The sequence below is a fragment of the Caretta caretta genome, chromosome 4 (genome assembly GCF_965140235.1).
Source record: "Caretta caretta isolate rCarCar2 chromosome 4, rCarCar1.hap1, whole genome shotgun sequence".
NCBI lineage: Eukaryota > Metazoa > Chordata > Testudines > Cheloniidae > Caretta > Caretta caretta.
In genome coordinates this window covers 53,754,372-53,777,739 of record NC_134209.1, presented here as the reverse complement: position 1 = coordinate 53,777,739, position 23,368 = coordinate 53,754,372, and positions in this window count along the sequence as shown.

Below are 23,368 nucleotides of genomic sequence, written 5' to 3'. Positions count from 1 at the left end.
AGTGTTTTTTTTTTTTTTTTCTACAGCGATGGGTACAGAAGAAGAGGGTCATCCTGTTCCTTATGGTGACTTGATTGTCTGTCTGTAGCAGACACCAACTAATACCTTATCCGTTAGGACATTGATCCCTAAGTATTTCAAGATAACTTGGAAGAAAATTGTTGGTACAAATCTGAGAGAGGGCTTTGACTAGAGTGCTCCCTGGAAAGAGGGTTTGAATTTGTGTACAATTCCTATTGTGTTCAGGGAAACAGGACTTTGACCCAGTCTTCTTTATTTACAAAGACTGTGCACAATGAAATGGCTCACTTCATCAATTTCGTCCCCAGCAGAAAAAACCCTCAAGTTCTGGCATACTGACTGACTGCTCCAGTCAAAAGAATAACTATTTTCTTTTAAGTTTATTAAAATAATAATACCAGTAGGGGAATTACTATTACCAAGTACTCAAATATATTGTGTACTTTTACTGGGTTGAGATGAAGCTCATTTCTACTCTTCCCCCTTATGAACTCCAACCTATAAAATATCACTTTTCATGTTGCAATACTAATAGCCCCTTTCCTCTAAGCAATGATTTTATATTCCCTTCTCCTTTTCAGCTCTGGTGAATGTAGTGGGCTCCTTTCCTGTGCTTCTCTGCACTTCAGAACTTCTAGTTATTTTAAATCACTTTATTTTTCTAGCGATAAATATATTGCAGCACATAAAATGAAAAGTCATAGAAAAAATGCACTCTGCATGCACTCTGCAGCTGGAACTGATGTGCAGTATGTTCATTAGATCCTCTCCTCTCCTCTTATGAAAAGACAATGGAACCACTAACAAAGGAGCATTATAACTAAATATATCTCCTTTATTAGCTAAAGGGGAGACATTCTTGGAACTCCTTCTATTTTCAATTCTAATCTCTAATAAAGTAAACTGGACAAAAGATTTAGTGTGGATATATGAAGATGATGCTACTGCTTGTGGTACCTTCTAGGGTACCTAGCATGAACGGGTGGGAGGATATTGTAACATATTAAAGTAGTACTAGCGTCTCTGGACCAAAAGATGCAGTTACTCGAACCCTCAGGGGAAGAGAAGTAATGCTAAAAAAGTCAAGAAAATGAAACACAGGGGAACAAGAGGTGAAAGATGCAGTAGAAAGATGGAAGTTCCACAAAACGGTTCCACAAAAAGTTCCACAAAACGGGGTGGTGAACCAAGAGGGACCAGCTCTAAGAGGAGTGTCAGGAGAGAGATGAATGTTCATGCAAAACCAATTACGGTGGTGGAAGGCAACTCAGGATCAGACCCAGATTATAAAGGGCAATCTATACCATCAGTTGAATCTGTTGGCAATTTTGGAACACAGGCCGCACTGTGTCTCATCCCGACGTAAAGAATAAGAAGGCAATTGTGTTCTACAATTGCTGCTCTCCAGATAAACATTAGGTACTAAATAAAAGGTAAAACAAGGCCAAAATAATAGATGAACACTTAGCAATTTCTGATAATCCTAATAACTTCTCTCCAGAAATATAGAAAAATAAACACACAATCTGTCTGCTTAATCCTTGTGCTACACATATATAGACATCACACTGATCAGCAGAGATTAAATCCATAACCCTTGCTTTATAAACTGTAGTTTGTGAACAACTGAGCTGGAGGAAAATTTCCCTTAGTTCTCAGTGGTAGTAGGACTGTTTGTGGTGTAGCTAGTAGATGATGAAATAATCAAATATAGAATTAGTGCCTGATCCCTTAAAGTGAAAGAGTTTTGTCATTGACTTAAATTAATACTTTACAGCTGGTGACACCATAGGACAGAAGTCCCCTGCACTGAATTATATGTGCTGAGACAGCCTCAAACCCAGTTTAAAAAAACCCACCATTACTTATTCCATACACCCTACTTCTCTAGTAATGACTGCCAAATTGCATTAGGACAACTTGATTTATTACATACAGACGTAGTAAGCTTATACATCTTTCTTTTGGACCAGATGTACTCAACCACAGGACAGAGGGTACTGATCCATATCTGTACAGTAATTTAATACAACATTGGTAGCTGGAGTTCTGGACACATCCTAGTCACAAAGAGTGAATAAACAGGTTTTAATATCTGCGTGAAACGAAGTCTCTGTAAGTCCCCCTGTTTGCTGCAGCTTTTAAAATCCATTATGATGGAAGCAAATCTTGCTGCCACCTCTGTGGAGGGCGAAGGCAGTACCTACACCATAGTAGGTGCTTACCAGGAATTTGGGTCGCATTTAGATTCAGACCAGAGGTTTTGCACTAGCTACTCTTGGGATACATCTGGCTCCCTGTGCAGTGTGTTTTGGAGTAGGGATAAAGGCAAGCAGGGGTGGGCCAAGGAGGAAAAGAGCAGGCCAGAGACTATGTCCACTAACAAATGGCTTCTGTAGACTGGGTCCTCAGGAGCACCTGGAGCTTCAGGGCTGTATCAGCATTGACAGTGTGTAGTGGAACACTTCCCTTTGCAGAACCCCCATTTGGCAAGTCTGGCTCCTTGGACTTGGCACAAGGGGAAAGGAGTAAATTAACCTATTTCCAAGAATGCTAATTCTGCACCACCAAAGGAAAGGTAGTGCAGTGGCAGAATCTGCAAAGACAGTATATCACATTTTCAAGGCAGTGAGAGGGGTTTTAGCCATACATGAAGGTCATTGAAAATCACTTGGTTTAAACTCCTCACAAGCTCTTTTAAAAGACTGGGATATGAATATGGCACCTAGTGTTGCCACCTGCCTAATCACACAAACCCAAACACTCTTGCCCTGCCCCCTACTTTGCCCCTTCCCCAAGGCCTTCTCCAAGCCCTGCCCCCTACTCACTCTATCCTCCCTCCCTCACTCATCTCCACCCTAACTCACTTTCACCAGGCTGAGACAGGGGATTGGGGTGTGTCAGGGGGTGTGGGCTCTGAGAGAGAGTTTGGGTACAGGAGGTGGTATGGGCTCTGGGAGGGAGTTTTTGGGTGTGGGAGGGGGTGTGGGCTCTGGGAGGGAGTTTGGGTGCAGGCTCTGGCTGGGGCAGGTGTTTGGGCTGCAGGAGGCGGTGGGAGGTGGTGCTTATCTCGGGCAGCTCCTGAAAGTGACCAGCACATCCCTCTGACAGTATCTCCTGGGGGGGGGGGCAGGGCATCTCTGTGCTCTACTGCTGCTGCTCGTAGCCATTGCCCCCACAGCTGCCATTGGCCACAGTTTCTGTTCAATGGGAGCTGCGGAGTTGGCACTTGGGGTGGGGGCAATGCACGGAGACTCCCTGCCCAGGAGCCAGGGGGATGTGCCGGCCGCTTCTGGGAGCAGTGCTGAGCCAAGGCAGGTAGGGAGCCTGCCTTAGCCCCGCTGTTCCACCAGTGCGTAAAATTTCCCAGTTCGGCTGCAGTAACTTCTGGAATATACAGCGTGATTCTGGTAGAATCCCAGCAAAACCGGGCGGATTGGGAACCCTAATGGCACCACTGTATATAATTGAAAGATACTGAAATGAGATGTGTAGAAACTTCAAAGAAGAAAATCCCTATTATGGCTTTACTGAAGTAGGGGAAAAGGGATGAATCTTATTCTGATCAATCAATTGGAGAAAGAATGCAAAGCTCTGTGGCATTTTTGTTAGTTTCCTTGTGATGACCACCTTATTCCCTTTCCAGTATTTGCAAAAATCACCAAATGATATTTTTCCTATATGGTAAAAGGTGAAAACACTTCAGCATCTACTGAATCAAGACTGAATGTTTGACTAAAATCACTTGGTGAGGTTCTATAGCCTCTGTTATGCAGGAAGTCAGATTATCTAATCAAAATGGTTCCTTCTGGCCTTAAAATCTATTCATCTGTCCAATGAACAGATTTTTTTTTTAAATCCATGTTTGATTGGTTGCTTCAATTTCATTGATACCAGAAAGCAATCCTAGTTGTGTTTTACATCAAAGCCAGAAGACAAAAAATAAAACTCTTCACTTGAATTAAGAGGGAAATTAGTGGGGCTTTTTTGTTTTTGTTTTTTTTACTCAAAGCCAAGGCTCATTGAAAATATGCTAGTAAATATTTATAATTATGTCCCCCGCCCCCCTCAGTAGAATATTTAAGATTAGCGAAAACAAAGGCCAAAACTGGGCGTATTAGTGAGTTCCCTATGCAGTTCATCAGAGGGCTAAGTGGACAAAGTCCCACAAAGAAAATGGATGAATCAAATAGAAGTTGTAGTCCTGTGATCTTGTTTATGATATCTGACCTTGAACCAGAAGTTTAGTGTGAGTGGGCAAATATATCAAAGGTGGATAAAGGTATTAGGCTTGTTAAATATTATTTTCCAGCATTTATCTTAAGTGCAATAATATACATAACTTTTAGGAGTCATGTATATCCTCAAAACCCATTTGACCTGAGTTACTTTATTGCTCCTAAACTAAACTTGAAACATACTATGCAGAGAAAATGTCATACAATATTTAATTTTTAAAATATACATATTATTTAACTACATATGGCATATTATTTCAGCTCTGATTAAGATTCCTTTGACTAAGACCTGGAATATTCACACACATGCTTCACTTTATCCATGTGAGTTGTCACTGGAATCTACACATCCAGATATCCTTAGCCAGGAGTGAATGCCTGTGTTGTCTGGGGAAGTGCTGCTCCTGTAGCACTAAAAAATGATACTGTTCCCTATAATGTGGGTTTGTTTGTTTCTTTTTTGGGTGTGTGTGTGTGTGTTAATCTAGCATCTACATGTATATTAAGTGTGTGCCTGACACAAAGCAGGGTAGATGCTCTGTATTTCCGAACTTCTGTGTCTTTTAATCTGGAATTCAGACACTGAGTGTAATGAAGGTTTTTATTTTGTTGCAAGATTAGCCATTTCCGTTTAAACTCCACTGTGTGCTATCCATGGAGTAGTGTTTCCAGTCAGGTGGTTTACAGTTTTTAACTTTTTGCAGAGCTTTTTTTGAGCTTCCAGAAATGCTTACAGGGCTCAAGTTGTCCTTGACTGGTAAGGGTGAAGTTTATTTATATAGAAAAATAAAAGCTTACTCTCGTTAAACAAACCGTGGTAAATAAAATGGTTATGAAAATACCCTTCTTTGTGGCCCTAGACTTTCCAACGTTTCCAGACTCTAAAAATGCAATCAACTTTGGTAGTCAACTAAAATAGCACTTTATGGGTATGGGTTGGATATTTTATGTGTCATACAAGACATTTCTATTCTTCCAAAGCTCCCATAAATGAGGACTAATTCAAGTATCTTCAGACTCGATGATTCTCTGTCCTAAAAGTGATTGTTCCAGCTCTCATTGATGGGAAAACAATCTCTGTGTTTAATAAAAAGGAATCACAATGCATAAGGACTTGAAGTATGCATTACCTACTGTATGACATAGTCAAATGGCTGGGTACGATCAACTCTTTTTTGGCTTGCCTCTGTGAAAATCCTCTAACTAATGCAATCAAGGATAATTATTGCACCATTTGCTTGTGTTTATGCCATATGAGAGAGCTCTGGGCTTATTAAGCATTGCAATTCATCCTGATTGCTACCAAGTAATCCTTTGCAGACTTGTAAATCAAAACTGTGGCTAAATTTCAGCAGCATGATTGTCATGTTTTTCAAAGTTTTCTAATTAAAACTTTATGAGCATGCAATTAAAGAGAGAACAGTTTTCCTGCTCTGCAAATTAAGTAAACTGTGGAGCCTCAGCAAAAATGAGACTCTTTTGTGTTTGCTTTTCTTTAAAAAAGAAATTATAGTGAGTTGTTTTGGGCTTTTCAAACTGTTTACTACATTTGTCTGTTAAACTCCCTACCATGGTTGACTTAGCAGTATCAGCTTTATGAGCAATGCTTTTTGGCTAGACCTTCTAAACTAGGCTGCAATTGTAGGTACACAGGTGGATATCACTGTTTATACTTCGCTAAAATAAATGTTTTTAAAGAGAAAATTATATAAAGTGCTCTGTGGTACAAAATACTGTTTTTTTTTAAAAAGCCCCCCAACCCATCAATCAAGAATTTTCTTTGTGAAATAAACCTTTCCAAGCTGAGTGAAAGAGGTTATTCTAAGTCTATGGAGAAATTAAAGTTACATACAACTAAAGGAGCAGGAAAACAAAATTACTGTAGATCACTTAGATTAGATCCCCTAATGTTTCTGTAAAGGAGTTAAGACAAATATTATATAGATCCTACTGGAGCTGCCTCGTTGAGGATATCTTTTGGGCCATTTGGTAAACCCTATAGACCACGAAGGACCTGGTTTGAATTTTGGCTCTGGTCATGTGCAAACACACATTAGTTCATTCACTAATTGAGTAAATTGCTGCCAATTAGTAAAGTTCACTTTAACGCTGGGCTGCTATTTGGCAGACACACAAATCTCAAAACAAAAAAATAAATCATTTCAAAGTGCTCCACCCGATCTCAAAATAACCTCCAGAGTAATAAAGAAAGGAATAAATGCATGATATATGGAAAGGGTGGCCAAACTTACTGACCTCTCAAGCTGCATTAGGCACTCTTCAGGTGTTGAAGAGCCAGGATGCACCTGCCAGGGCTCGGGCCTTCAGCCCTGTGGGAAGAGGGGTCTCAGGGCTTCAGCGTCACAGGAGGAACCTGCCCAGGCTCAGAGCTTCAGTCCCTCTCCTGCTGAAGCCCTGAGCCCTGGCAGGCACACCCCGCATGGCTGAAGCCCCAAGACTCCTCTACCCAATGGGTAGAAGGCCCAGAGGTGGCACATGGGGGGGGCCTCATGTGGGGCCATGTGCTGCCCCCCCCGATTTTTGCCGGTGTTTGCTGGACCCACTCGGTCCCATGGTGCCGCCGGGCCCCCTCCCTGCATGGCAATTCCTGGAGCTGGCAAGCTGTAGCCATGGGGAGAGGCAGCGGCAAACAGTTGGGAGCTACAGGGAGAGCCTCTGCTTATGCTGCTGCCTCTCCACACAGAACTAACACCTGGGAGCTGCAGGGAGGAGTGGCAGAGGGTAAGAGGAAGGTGCTGGGGGTGGGGGGGAAATGCCTGAAGTGTTGGGGGGCACAGTTTAAACATTTGGGCCCCCCCAACTCTGAACAGGCACCAGTTGTCTCTGGCAGAAGCCCCTAGCCCCACCACTCTGCTGCAGGGCAGAAGCTCCAAGCTTTCCCTCATCTGCCCTCACCTTGTAGATAGAGAATGGGCATAGGGGGCTCCGTGAGCCTCACTTGAATTGTAAAAGAGCTGCATCAGACTCGTGAGCCGCAGTTTGACCATCGCTGATATATGGGATGGCTCCCGTTCTTTCTCCTGCTGAAATGACAATCTGAACTATTAGATTGCTAAAGGTAAAATTCAGAACCACAGAAATTAGAGATGGTAAAGACTATTGTTATCTCCTTGACAATGCAGGATGTTACATGACCATTTCCTTTGTGTGCAGCAGTTGCAACCAAGACAAGAGAAATTGATTTCTTAATTGCAAGCTTGATGAAAATATAAAGGAATGTGTGTGTACGGAGGTTGGAGGGGTGTTACAATGAATATACAAGAGTTTGTTCACAGGGGTTTATATCATGGATGAATTAGCTTCATGCAACTCTAAATATAGCATGTGTTAACACACCAAAATAAAATGTGTTCTTAAAATAAACAAAAATCAGACTACCCATCCTTCTCTCCCCCTTCTTTGCCTCTAGCTTCCCTACTTACTACAAGTTACACGAGCAATAATGTTGTTGCCTTTGGGTAAAATCCTCCTGTTCTTATTCATTACTCAAAGACTTCACTGACAGCATTGGCAGAATAAACACTGAGCAAGACGACAGGATATGGCTTGGAGAAGCATTATCCGGTGACTGGACACGAGATCTGCAATCTCTTCCCAGTTCTGCCACTGACTTACTGTGTGATCTGGGGCGAGCCACTTCCTCTTCTTGCCTCCCACCTTTTGTTTCTATTTAGATTGTAAGCTCTTTGGGTCTCTTCTTATTCATGATTTTTCACTATGCTAGTGTCTAGGAACCCAAGTCATGGTCTGGGGCCCCATTGTGATAGGCTTTGTGTACACACAACAGAAAGACACCCTTTCCACAAAGGCACTGTGCAAACACATAGTAAGAGCCTATCACAATGAGATCCTGATCTCAGGTGGAGCCCCTGTGTGCTACTGTATTACAGTTAATAATAATTGGCTTGGAAAATTGCAGCCCATATGGCTTAATTTTGGCAGAGTTGTAAACAACTGAAAACAGGTTCTAGGTGTCACTACCTGCACTTCATATAATATTTTATTTACAATATGTGGAAGGCAAAAAAGTTGAATAATTAGTGCAGGCAACTGGCACTGAGTTATATTGAAATTGAAAAGGCATTCTAAAAAAAAGACTTTCTTTGCACTGTAAAGTATACTGTGTTCATAAGGGCAATGTAAAAAGGAATGTGATAAGTTTCCTTCATTTATTAATCACCGAGATCAAGTTTCAAGCCATCATTTGCAAATAGTAAAGAGAAACATCAGGAGACAATCAGATCATGAACATCTTGCTGTGTCAAACTGTACAATTTTTATTTGTATTTTTCAGTTTTCATAGTATATATATATGTTTCCAATGATCAATAACTCAGAATTTCACAGTGTTAATGAGCTCTTAGTTACACTAAATCTACACCAACAAATCCCAAGGAAATCAATACTGTGATCTGGTCCTTTCATTCCTTCTGCAGGTGTTTGCTCATTCCTGTGTCCAGAGATAATGAAAGTCTTTCTGATGACATTCTGTGTAAAGCATCAAAGTTTTCCATCATACATAAACAGCGCCGTATTATTCATAAACTGATCTGACAAATGTAACTGACTGAAAAGCACTTGATCCCAATTAAGGGCCTCTATGAGAAAGAGAATAATATTTTGTTTTGTGATTACTTGGTCCTTTTTCTCCTGCTGAAAAATGTTAGTGAAGAAAAGTTATGGTTCTAAATGTATTGAAAGAAATAAACTTTAAAGGTGCCTACAGCATAACTATGAATTAGCTGGTTCACAGTGGTAAATCCTGGTTTGAACCTGAATCAGAGAATATACTTGAGAAAAAAGTGTGCTTTATAGCTTTTAAATCACTTTCTGAAGTCATACTCTAAGGAATAATAAACTGGGTTATACAGATATGTCAGACTTGAGAACAGTTAAGTTTTACTAAGATCCTATGAGCTAACTAGAAGAGGATCAAATGCACCAGGATGATTAGTGTTGCAAAATATTATTTCAGAAATTAGTGAAAATGTTAGTGGCTTAAATTTTGAAATATAAAAACAGTGGTAATAAAAACATCTGAAGTTGTAATTATCACAGATAGAAGTTTCTAGTGTGAAGGTGAATATTTTATATTATACAACCATTTGCTTTTTTAAAATAAAATGCTTAGCCTAAGAGACATATATAAAAGCACAGACTAAGTATAGCAGACAATACATTTTATCTTTAGGAGGTTCAAGGGGAGACATTCAGCAGGATTTGCAGGCTGTTGTCTCCAGCTGCTGAATATTTGCAGGTGGGAGATCAAGATATAAAGGTCACTTTTTAAAAACTTCCTGTTCTGCCACATGTTGGACTTGGGCCTGATTCCCCATGCCCACTGAAGTCACTGAAATTCTTTCAATGGGCTCTGGCTCAGACCTTAGTTAGCAGCAGCCTGTGTACCTGATAAAGTGCTCGTGTTCCATAAAGCTCAATCCGGGGCATTGCACTGGGGGATTCTTCGCTTGAACAAAATGAATCCACTGACTGATCTTTCAATACCAGCATATCATCTGAAAAATGAGTGCCGCAAAATTGAATTTGGGAATCCTTACAAAAACTTCCATGGGAAAGATATCCTGCTGCACTTTCACATGGAGGCGGGTGTGGGTGTGTAGGGGGATAATGATGGAATGGGTTGACACACACTCTCTAGTCTATTGGAAAAAAAAAAAAGACTAGGTCTTGAAAAATTGGATTTTCTATGCATGTCTGAATAGAAGACGTACACTTGATTTTTAATACCAAGAACACGGGAGAACAGATGTTTACAGAAATTTTGAACAAAACTGTAACATTTCTGCAACAGTTGTCCTACTGGTCTGTACAGTATGACACATTCTCACATGTTCCACATATGGAGCTTCCATTGACATTGGTGGGAATTCTGCTTATGATATGAGTGTGTCCAATAAAGAGGAATTGGAGCATGAATTAGAGGATAGGAGAATTGTGCCCTACAGCTATGGAAGACAAGAGATCGCTCTTGTTGTTTGAAGCACTGTGGGACACAGCAGTGGTTTCCTATACATTACATTAGTTTAATCGTGTTTTATTGTATTGTTCCCACACCGTGTTCGTCTGCAGAGAAAACATGATTTACAGAATATTTATTTTTTTGGTCATTTTATTACTTTAATAATGCAGATTTGGATTGTAATTAAGGTTTTTTTTAAAATTTAATTTTAATAGCTTGCAGATTGGGTCAGAACATACTGTGATATTGTAAAACTGTTTCAATAGACAATGAATTCATTTGTGCCTTTTCCGTATTAAAAAGCAGATGTGGTTCATTCTTTATGAAGTTTTCTTTACGTGTAAATTATGGGTGTGGGATTAAAAAAAATCTATGCAGGCACATGCCAAATTTGGGCCCTGATTTATTATTATTACTATTGTGAAACAAGGAACTGTAAAACAAAAAAAATAGAGATGTATGTCATTAAAATTAAAGCATTCAAATATATAGCCAACATGTATGTTTCATATTTAATCACAGCTGGGACTCAGAGCTGGATTGTATTCCTGGCTTTGCTGCTGGCCTACTGGCTGACCCTGGGCAAGTTTCTGTGCCTCAGTTTCCCCATGTGTAAAATGGGGATAATAAGAATGACCTCTTATAAAGCACTTTGGAAATCTATGGCTGAAAAGCGCTAATAAGAGCTAGGCATTTTTACGGTTGTCTTCAAAATAGACTGCCAACCATACTGTGTTTGTATGGAATTATGGATTCCATGTGTATAGTACTTCTCCAACAATTCCATAGTAAATAAATCACTATCCTTCCCACTAAAAATATGTCCTTTTCCAGTTTCATTGTGTTTTTTTTTCCCCTTTCTCCATTGGCCGAGAACTGGCATTCTCTGTCTTTGGCAAAGTCTATTACTCTCCACTGAAGCAGTTGGGATAAAGGAATGCTTTTGCTTCCCTTCCATTAATTTCTTGCATACGGTGCATATTTTCTGACAATGTGCTTATTTTGGCTAGATCATCCACTGCAGAGAGATTATTTTCACTTACTGTTCCTTCACTTTACTTCGATTATAACACATGGATTTTGCACAGGGCCCGACACTGCAGGGTGCTGAGCGCTCCCTGCTAGGTGTTGAGTGCTTGCAATTCCTATTGACTTCCAGCAGAGCTGAGCAGTGGAAATATGTTTTTTGGGAATTCCATTGCTGGCACTCTGACACTTAAACAGCACTCCCTACTAGAAAATGACTTCAGTGTTATGATCATAGAGGAAGGGAGATCAGAGAATCCTGTGATTGGTGGTTTGTTTATTTTTTTCTCATCAGTAGTGGTCCGTGTGTGCTCTCTCTCAATCCTTAGACACAGAGTTCACCTCTCTTGCGCTGAACCACCTTCGTAAACATTATTGGTAGGAAACCAAAGCTATGTTAGTTCCCATCACCTCAAATACATTGGTGGTTTAGGCTGTGTCTACACTATGCAGCTTTTAGCGACATGGCTGTGCCGCTACAGCAGTGCCGCTAGAATCATAGAATCACAGAATATCAGGGTTGGAAGGGACCCCAGAAGGTCATCGAGTCCAACCCCCTGCTCAAAGCAGGACCCATCCCCAATTAAATCCTCCCAGCCAGGGCTTTGTCAAGCCTGACCTTAAAAACTTCTAAGGAAGGAGATTCTACCACCTCCCTAGGTAACGCATTCCAGGGTTTCACCACCCTCCTAGTGAAAACGTTTTTCCTAATATCCAATCTAAACCTCTCCCACTGCAACTTGAGACCATTACTCCTTGTCCTGTCCTCTTCTACCACTGAGAATAGTCTAGAACCATCCTCTCTGGAACCACCTCTCAGTAGTTGAAAGCAGCTATCAAATCCCCCCTCATTCTTCTCTTCTGCAGACTAAACAATCCCAGTTCCCTCAGCCTCTCCTCATAAGTCATGTGTTCCAGTCCCCTAATCATTTTTGTTGCCCTTCGCTGGACTCTCTCCAATTTATCCACATCCTTCTTGCAGTGTACTGGACACAGTACTCCAGATGAGGCCTCTCCAATGTTGAATAGAGGGGGACGATCACGTCCCTCGATCTGCTCGCTATGCCCCCACTTATACATCCCACAATGCCATTGGCCTTCTTGGCAACAAGGGCACGCTGCTGACTCATATCCAGCTTCTCGTCCACTGTCACCCCTAGGTCCTTTTCCGCAGAACTGCTGCCGAGCCATTCGGTCCCTAGTCTGTAGCTGTGCATTGGGTTCTTCCATCCTAAGTGCAGGACCCTGCACTTATCCTTATTGAACCTCATCAGATTTCTTTTGGCCCATTCCTCCAATTTGTCTAGGTCCCTCTGTATCCTATCCCTGCCCTCCAGTGTATCTACCACTCCTCCCAGTTTAGTATCATCCGCAAATTTGCTGAGAATGCAAACCACACCATCCTCCAGATCATTTATGAAGATATTGAACAAAACCGGCCCCAGGACCGACCCCTGGGGCACTCCACTTGACACTGGCTGCCAACTAGACATGGAGCCATTGATCACTACCCGTTGAGCTCGACAATCTAGCCAACTTTCTACCCACCTTATAGTGCATTCATCCAGCCCATACTTCTTTAACTTGCTGACAAGAATACTGTGGGAGACCGTGTCAAAAGCTTTGCTAAAGTCAAGAAACAATACATCCACTGCTTTCCCTTCATCCACAGAACCAGTAATCTCATCATAAAAGGCGATTAGATTAGTCAGGCATGACCTTCCCTTGGTGAATCCATGCTGACTGTTCCTGATCACTTTCCTCTCATGTAAGTGCTTCAGGATTGATTCTTTGAGGAACTGCTCCATGATTTTTTTCGGGGACTGAGGTGAGGCTGACTGGCCTGTAGTTCCCAGGATCATCCTCCTTCCCTTTTTTTAAAGATTGGCACTACATTATCCTTTTTTCAGTCATCCGGGACTTCCCCCGTTCGCCACGAGTTTTCAAAGATAATGGCCAATGGCTCTGCAATCACAGCCGCCAATTCCTTTAGTACTCTCGGATGCAACTCGTCCGGCCCCATGGACTTGTGCACGTCCAGCTTTTCTAAATAGTCCCTAACCACCTCTTTCTCCACAGAGGGCTGGCCATCTATTCCCCATGTTGTGATGCCCAGCGCAGCAGTCTGGGAGCGACCTTGTTCGTGAAGACAGAGGCAAAAAAAGCATTGAGTACATTAGCTTTTTCCACATCCTCTGTCACTAGGTTGCCTCCCTCATTCATTAAGGGGCCCACATTTTCCTTGGCTTTCTTCTTGTTGCCAACATACCTGAAGAAACCCTTCTTGCTACTTTTGACATCAAACATACTCAGCTTGTATGGAATTTCCAGTTATGAGAGTCATTACCTCTATATTGGTATTCATTTGTCCTTTATAAAATCAAGAAGTGAAGTTGTCCAAGGACACTAAAGGAAACAAAATATTAATCAAACTTTTTTTAAAAAAGTTCAGGTTTGGTTTCAATATAAAGCAAAGGTGTTTACACCTTCATAGTCAAATCATATTTAAGATGAATCTAAGTGATAAATTTAATATCTCAATATAGAACTAGAGCCAAATTTCCCTGGTTTTGGGGGTGGTTTGGAGCTAGGATTCTAGCTGGGCCTTAATTCTCATCTTATTCAACTTATAAGTCAAAATTCCCATTGAAATGAATGGCTCACAACTCTGAATGTGCAGATTTTATGTTGCATTTTCTTGGGGATGATGAGGAGGTGGGGGGAGAAGGCCATTAATGCAGGTGAAGAGTAGAGTGACAAAGCAGCCAGAGAACTTTTTTGTGCATCCCAAGGATGTGTACTAGCACACAATAAGGTCCCAGTTCAGGAAAGCACTTAAGCACATTTGAAGTGGTGTAGTGCTTTCCTGAACTGGGGCCCAAATCCTTAGGGCTTACGCTTTGTAAACTCAGTCTAGCCACCTCTCCAGATTCAAAGTGTTTAAGGGAGGGAGGGAGAAAGAGAAGAGGATTACAGGATGCATCCAATCAGCAAACAGTGGTGACCCAAAGTTAGCTGGGGGTTAGTTAATGGTGTTTTGGAGTGGGAGCACACCACAGAATTTTAGCAGAACCCGAACTGTGACCCTGGAGAGTCTGTTGGAGGAGTTTCCACAAACTTCTTGGAAAAAGAAGAAAATGCTATTGAGCCAACACTCCTCAGTTCTCATGCCACCTCCATTGCCCCAACCCCCACCATTGCACCAGGTTTGACTCAAATGAGGTAATATTACCTTTAATTTATTTTGAACATTTAGATCATCTTTGAATCCTGGATGGGAGTGGTAATGCATCCAAAGGAATCACAGTTAAGGGCTGCTGGATGGTTTAGAGAGTAAATGGTCTGAGTTGGGGCCCTTGGTTTTGAGGGAACAGGGTTATGACTGGAGAAATCTTTCCCAAAGTCTAGGGGTGTTGAATTCTGGACTTGTGGTTTGGGCCCATGTCTAGTCCAAATGTTGTCATCTCTAATGTTTTCCCCATCTTCAGCTGTGTCATGATATAATTTAGACCTTCACGTTTTTGCAGGGAAGAGGAAAAAGAACAAGATTGAGTTGCTGGCTACCAACTAGAATGATTACTGCACTAGGGGAAATTTGGAAAGCAGTAATAAGTTTGAATACTCGATGAAAATAGGAATTCTTCTGAACTGTGTACAAGATATATAAAAAGTCAATGTTGCTTTGTAGGCTTTTCTCTACAGCAGTATTTGTTTTATCTTTTTATGCCTGTTTTCTAGCTGTTAATTTTTAAAGGTCCAAATATGAATTTATCCCCTTTTTGGTTGATTGTTGGAAAAATATGTTGTCTTTAAATTCAAGACATAGTTTTTCCTGTTTTTTCTAATAAACCATCTCTTCTGGAATAACTGGCAGAGTTATTTTAAGCTATTGGCTTATATTCTTTTTCACTTGGCAGACTTAAAAAATGTAAGTGCTAAAACAAAAGAACTGACCAACTATAGGGTTTTATAAATAAAACTGGCAATGCTCCATTTACTTCAGTGGAACTACACCAGTTTACCCAAGCTGAACATTTGGCCCAGTAACTTTAAAAATACCTCATTTGAAAATTCTTGACTTTTCCATTGACATTATCAACATGGGTCCCAGATTGCACTGAGTAGGATTGTGGTTTTTGTGATGTAAACATAAAATACAGGAAGATGAATACCAATTCTGCTTAAATAGGATACACTGAACTGATAATATAGCAATATAAGGCTTTAGATCTAACTGAAAATCCACTGAGCAATATGCTCCACCTGAGTGGAGCATTGCTAAAACAAAACACAAATCTTTAACATTCAATACCTATTTCATGAAGGCTTCCCACTAGAAATCTTAGAAATCCATGTTAAAGCCCAGGTTCACATTTTCTCACTACCTCCATCGTTGGCTTAAGTTTGGTAAATGTGATAGTCTGAGAGAAGGAATTGTTCCTAAGTTTATAAGGTTTCATTATGGATTGCCATGAATTTAGATTTATGACAGCATTAATATTTTCTGACTTGCAGAACAGACTACTCACCACACATATACTGTTATTTGATCACAAATAGCTGTACAGCGTTGGTGGTTTCATAAGACTGAATTCTTTCTGTTGTGGCAACCCAAGAAATTTACCTATAGTTCCTTTCACAGCAACTTTGTTCTAGGGATAAAAACTGAACATTAAGGAGCACAATTAAAGACCGACCATTGACTTAAACTACATCTTATTATTGTTTTAATAGTTGAATGACTGCTCCCCCTGTGTGGCCTACAGTACATAGGTATAACACTGTAATAGCAGCTGTGAAAACAGTCTGCCTTCCCCATGTTTAGATACCTATCTGTGACTAGGGAGTAAAGGGGGAAGTCAAAGCTCCAAGAATGTAATGAGGGTAGAAAATGTACAGAAGGTGCATTTCTTCTAAATTCTGCTAAGAAAAGTTAGTTGACGACTTGTTCTTTTGTTCTGCAAAGTTTATCAACCCAAACTTTCTCGGACAGATTATCTGCACTCAAACTTGTTCTTTCTGGTGTAGGCCTTTCCAGTGCTATAACCTTGTAATTAAAGGGTCTGATCCTGCTCCCTCTGAAATTAATGGGATTGGATAGCAACATCAGACATGAAGAATAAGCCCCCTCAGCACCCCAGTGAGAATATTCTGTTCTAAAGTCCATTTGTGAAGTCACCCTTGAATAGGAATCAGTTGGAAGAAATATGGCCTTATGTTTAAATCAACAGAGAGGTTGATGTCTCAAACTAACTGGAGGCTTTCAGTGGATTTAGTAGAAGGTTGTCCAGACTTGAAGAGATAAAGATAACCATGAGTAGACTTTTGTCAGAGAAGAGGGAATGTAGTTTCCTAAATTACTAAATATGGGAGAAGGATACATTTTAATTTTATTGCTAGTGATGGTTGTTTGGCTTTCCACGTCAGGTGATGACTCTAATAGAACTCCAAGGCTGTCACAAGTAGAGGACAGGTGTCTTTTAAAGATCAGTCATAACTTTTGCCAGTTCTTCAATGCTCTATTTATTTCAGTCACTTTATTTATTGGAGTAGCTGGGTAACGTCATTATTCACTCTTGGAGAAATCAAGACACAGGACTGGGTGTCATTGTGAAATGCCATCAATATGCCAGTTTCCTCAAACAGTGCAAGATATCCATAACATTATGGAGCCTTTCAGCTGCCTCTGGGACTATCTGAGAAAAATGAACAGATAAGCTTGCTGGGGATCCAGCCCCTGTGGTCTTTTGGGACTTACACAACACACCTGCTTTCTGGCTTCCAGCCAGTTGAAGTGAAATGCTGTTATTCCCCAATTCTCCATCACGCCGATAATGTATTCATTGTTAGAAGGATTTATGCATTCTCTTTGATCTTAGTTTGTTAGATTTACAATGTTAGAAACAGCAGTAGTGCAGATAAAAATAATTAATTGTTAGAAAAAGGTGTTGAGCTGTGCCTAGACTCAGGCCATAACACATGAAAAGGTCCCAAGCAAAAATTAAATAAAAAATCAAACAAAAAACCCTAAAGCACTCTGCTCTATTATTTTCACTAATCCAAAATGTCCACAGAACCATTGCCACCTCCCCTCTTGGGTGGCTGTTCTTTCTTCACTCTTCTCACACCCAGGTAACTTTCCTCTGCTTCCCTTTTAGCTGGCTGGACCCCGGTCATTCTCTTCTTCCCTCCATCCTCCTATTACTTATATTACAGTAGCACCTAGAGGCCCCAGCTAAGAGTAGGACCCCATTGTGCCAATGCTCTGTAAGACACCATCCTGATCCAAAGAGACTATAACCTACGTAGAAAAGACAGACAAAAGGTGGGAAGGAATCGGGTGGAACTAAGAGGTGAAGTAACTTGCCTAAGGTCACACAGCAGGTGAGTGTCTGAGCCTGAATGGAAAACTAGGTCTCCTGACTCCCAGTCAACTGCCCTATCCGCTAGACTGCACTGCCTCCTGGTTCCTTTTTTTTAATGACCTTTTCTCATTAATATTGTGTTGTGTCAACATTTAGAGTAGTTTTACTGTCAAAAATTGTATAGGTATAAACTTACTCTATACCCTCTAGCATTTGACATTACTTTTATATGTATACAGAGTTTTCAGTGTAAACTATATGTCAGTTTAAATTGTTTTAAAGAGAGTCCTACTTTTGCTATCTTCTGGTTGTGTTGTCAAATCACCTGACTGGTTCATAGCATTCCTCAAGAACTAGACCAGAAGAAAGTCCAAAATTACATTTAGTGAGGTAAGCCTACCATTATCTCAGTAACAGAACGGAAAATTGAGTGTCCTCCTGGATAGGCCCTAACATTTTGTTTGTTAATCCATATTCAGAGTCTGGATACTATTGTGAAAGTGGTTTACAAATGCTGATTAGGTGAGATTGATTTGCTATATAGGTGGATGGACACCTAGTATGTAAATAGGCTGATGTTTGCTTCATGTGGGGAGGATTTAAACATGCCCATATCACCAAGAACACTCAATGAGCTAATCAGAGCATCATTTGGACAATTAAATCCTACTCTGAGCTGGTGTGCATTAGGGGAAAAAAACATAGGGAGCTACTTCCCGTTACACAGATGGAAGGATCGCTCCACAATGCTGAAGAAAATGCAAGCAGGTGGGCCTGGCTAATGTGCCACCATACTCCAGGGTGCAAAGTCTAAAATTGGTGGCATGTCTAGTCTTCAGCTGGTGACCATATAGGTTAGTTAGGAACATTGCAACATTTCTGATCAGCAGAACAGAAAAGCGAACTCCACAATATGTCTCTCTATCTGTAGGTAAGGTTTCTATATCAGAATAATCTGTCAGCAGGATCTCTGCTCCTATGCTAGTCAAGGCACAGTTTGTTCTGTTGTGTCCAAATCCATGTTATCATAAACAAGAATCATTAAACTGAATCATTCAGATTTTTAAAATAGAGGAGCTGATTTCAGAGGTTGTGTGCTCACAACTCCAGTATAAGTCAATGGGAACTGCAAGTACTCAGCTCTTCTGAGAATCTGGCCCATAGCTCTTGTGTTTTGAGTGTCAAGGAGTATCTAAATTATGAAATCTTTTGTGTTTGGGTATGGAAAAGTGGCAGAACCAAATTTCTTCATACTTGGCAAAAACAGAACTGCTCTCAATGGAGACCAAGCACGGAAAGTTCTAGTCTGAGAAGATTATTTTTGTCAAAGTTATGACAGGTTTGAACATAGTTTTATATAGAAATCCCTTCTTGGGTTACTGTCTACAGTGACATTATAATGCAAATAGATATCAAAATAAAATTGGAGAAGTTAATTTATATTCACCAAATTACTAGTAACAACAATTACTAGTAAGCGCCAAAAAACAAGCAAATGAAAAACACAAAAAATCACCTTAGAACAATGTAGTGACATTTTGTCACACAAACAATTTGGATTTGGCCCAAATGCACCCACACAGCTTTGGACTTTCTGTAACAAGTTGCCAAACATTATTTTCATTTAGATCTCTGTTTGAGTATGTGCACATCCACACAGGGAATTCTGAGTCCAATTTCAATTCCCAACGAAATTCTTTCCATTAGCTTCATAGAACACAGATATCATAGGGTTGAAGGGACCGGACCTCAGGAGGTCATTTAGTCCAACCTCTTGCTCGAAGCAGGACCAATCCCCAATTTTTGCCCCGATCCCTAAATGGCTCCCTCAAGGATTGAACTCACAACCCTAGGGTTAGCAGGCCAGTGCTCAAGCCACTGAGCTATCCCTCCCTCTCACTGAGAGTTGGATCAGTTCCTTAGTAAGGACTTCAGAATGATGTCCAGCATTAAACTCATTGCAATAACTAAATTTTTCATTCATTTAAATGCATGTTGGATAAGGCACTGATAAACCATATTTGTATATGGTGCCATATGGACACTACTTTAAGTACACTGAACATACAAAGGCATTGAAGGAGTTTAGGGAAAAGGCTACAATCAAAACTAATTTTTGACTGAACGAGGACAGGAAAACAGAAAGATTTGAAAGGACATCATAAATCACAAGTTTTAGTTTAATTACTGATTCCTTTAAAACACTTTGAGGATTCTAAACAGATTTTGACTATGTCTGTATTCTTATTGGACTCTGATTCAGGAAAGCATTCCTATTCAGGACAGCATTGAAGCACATTCTTTCTTTCAAGTGAAATCTGTACGTGTCAAGTGCATGATTAAACGTAATCACATGCTTAAACCTTGTCTTGCATAGGGATAGAATTAAACACACATTTACAGTGATTTCCCAACATGGGGCTTTTACTTGCTTTTTGTGAATATTAGTGTGAGCACTATTTTGTTTTTATGCAAAGCAAATTTTGAGTCTATATCCAAGATTTGGGTAATCTAATCAAGGGAGAGAATGTTAACTTCGGTGATGAGCTGCACAATTTGCAAGCAATTGTCAATCACCTGCAAAGAGAAAACAACAAATGTCCCCATCTGTTCATGGATAATTCCTGAACAGAATAGAGATTAATCCATTGAATGTATTGTTCATGTACCTCCATTGAGAGGGACAATGTCTACTGGAGATAGGGTAAGAATAAATTTCCAGTCAAAATTAGAGACAGCCCTGAAAGAAGTTTGAGATATATGCTATTCCCATAAATAGAACACACATATAAATTTCAAGAGAATAAAGAGTCTGTATTCATTGAAACTTTTGTTTTAAAAATGGATGTGCATCATAGATCAGATTACACTTTGGGCCACACTTTCACAAATTAGGCTTAAGGTGCACCAGAAAAAAACTACAGCATTCACAAATATGTAATAGAACATCCAGGTACCTAGTTGCATGCACAATTACTATTTTTATTTGCATGTGCATGTACACATAGGATTGCCATGAAGCGATGAGTATTTGTACAAATTCTATGGCAACAATTTATGAGCAATTTTTTTTTTTAAATAGCCCTTCCTATCACTTGGGTATTCCATATGTGCTACTTAAAAGAACGTTAACCAAAGATTTTTCAGTATGATGATTCTACCTTCAACTTGGGTACCAAGATATCTCTGATCTGGTTCAAAGTGTTGTAGGTCTGTCTTGGGTCAGATAAACTCAAGTGTTTCTTGGGCTTCCTAGGATAGCTAGTCTTCATCAATAGTAAATGAGGTCACAGCCAGGCATTCCAGCATATAAAATGAAACCAGATTAAAACAGACACTAGAAAAGTATCTGAGGGGTGAATTGCCCCATGCATCTCAATCTGGTGTTAAGGGTGCTACCTCTAAGACCCACCCAACACCATCCCAACAGAGGACTCTGGCAGCTTCAGTATCTGAGGTGGTAAACCACTTAATCAATCCTGAGTGTCTATACCCTGCATCAGAACTGAATATCAAGTGCTCCCGTGAACTATCATCCCACTTCGCTGAAAAGATCTCACACATTCAGGCAGCCTTCTCAAACGATTTGTTCTGCTTATGCCCACCAACCAAAAGCCCACTTGCATTCCCAGAGTTCAGTACAGTCAGATATCAAGAAGTTCTTGAAACCATAGGAAAATCTTGATCCGAGAGTCCAACCCATGTCCCTTCTGGCTTGTAAAAGAGTCATGGACAGCAAGTGCCATTTCTGACAGAAAAAGCCAATGCCTCATTCAGAGAAGTAATTTCCATTTCCTTTTTCAAATATGCAATAGTCTGACCATAACTGAAGAAACCCACCATGGATTAATCAGTTCTAGCTAACTGCTAGCCAGTATCAAACCTCCCATTCTTGAGCAAGTTCATAGAGAGGCTAGCAAAAAGCCTACTTTAAGCTCATCTAACTGAAGTTAATATCCTAAACACAGCACAATCTGGATTTAGGCAAGGACATGGAACTAAAACTGCTTTGGATGATCTCCTGTCTATGTCTGCACTGTATCCACTGATTATCATCCTTCTGAACCTAACTGCAGCATTCAACACTGTTGATCATGAGATACTGCTGTCTCACCTGAGAGAGGTGGCAGGGATCCAGGGTAATGCACTAAAATGGTCTGAATCCTCCCTAGAAGGGAGCACCTAATGAGTAGTGATGCAGACATTAGGTGAATTGGTCAATTGATATGGACTCAAGTGCCAGCAATGTGTAATTGGTATACTGCTCTACCTATCATTCACCACATGTGACCATACCACTAACACCAAGATGGCCCAGTGCTTGGACAACTTCAGCTATTGGATGAAGAGCAGCTGGCTGAATATGAACCAGAGAAAGAGAAATTATGCTGTGGTCAGAGGAAAGTATTTGGAAGAACTCTCCCCTATGGTGCAATATCTTTTGGTTAAAGGGGCACACTCAAACTGGGTCTCCTAAGCAACGCAGGCTACCATGAATACATGAGACCAGTTCTCCTCTCTATAATGGCTTTTCCTGGATTTTCAAATCAAATTCAAGGTTTTGGTCCTTCAAGGTGCTCCATGGTCTGGGCCTAGGGAATCTAAAAGACCATCTAAATCTCTGGGATTAAGACCATGGGTTGATAACTCTTCTCCTCCAGCACAATGGAATGCTCTACAATAAGATAAAAAGCTCTATGAGTATGGAAGCCATAACTTTCTCAAGGGCAGGTCTGAGATACTGGAATTTACTCACACATGAACTAAGGACCATCAAAAACTTCATGAGCGTCCTCTCCAATTGCAAAAGGTGTTTCTTTGACCTTCCCTTCTCTAACATAAATACATAAACGTGTATATTTAAAACAACAAAAGGCTTATCAAAACAAGGGTCTATTTAGAATAGACTTCAGAAGACCTAGTGCAACCACATAAGTAGGTGCATTCCATCTTCTTTCACTTCTGGGGGAATAAAGCAGAACACGTCTCACCTTTAAATATGTTAGGGAGGGATAGGGTCACAGCTTGGGGTTGGAAATACAGAAGAATGAGAGGTGTGCTGTGATGTATTTAAAGTCCTCGGTTACCTTAATTTGGCTCTGTTTAAAGATCCAAGGCAGTGTCCTCCTGCAAACTAAATCACTAAAACTGGATCTTTATCAAATAGGAATAAATCACTCTGGTCCAGATGGGGTGTGAATCAACATTTGATCCACACAAGCATTTTCATCAAAGGCAGAAATGAAAGCTCAGCACAGAAAATTGAGTTTCATAGAAAGTTACTTGTTAAGTTAGCTAAAGATGCAATGACATCACTATCAGTATGCATTATATGCATTTCTTAAAAGGAAGAGTGATTGATCACTCAGTCACACAATTCAGTTCAAAAATTTGATTCCAAATGGTCTTCAGTATAATTTCGGGTTCTGCTGTTGCCTCAAACTTGAGCAAACTCAAACTTCTGACCACTAAATATCATGGCGCAACTTCAGGATGTTGTGATGACAAAGTCATGATACAATTATCTAAAGTATTAGCATATCTGATATCTTATGGGTTCAGTTTACATGCTCCAGTGCAACTGATACAGGGATAGCTGTGATTTCTCCCTGACCAATTTGTTCAGACCCTTAAGAATTTTGGACCAAATTCTCTAAAAATAAGTTGCACTTCTATGCTTGGACACAGAGAGGTTCAGGTGCTCATCTGATGGAAAT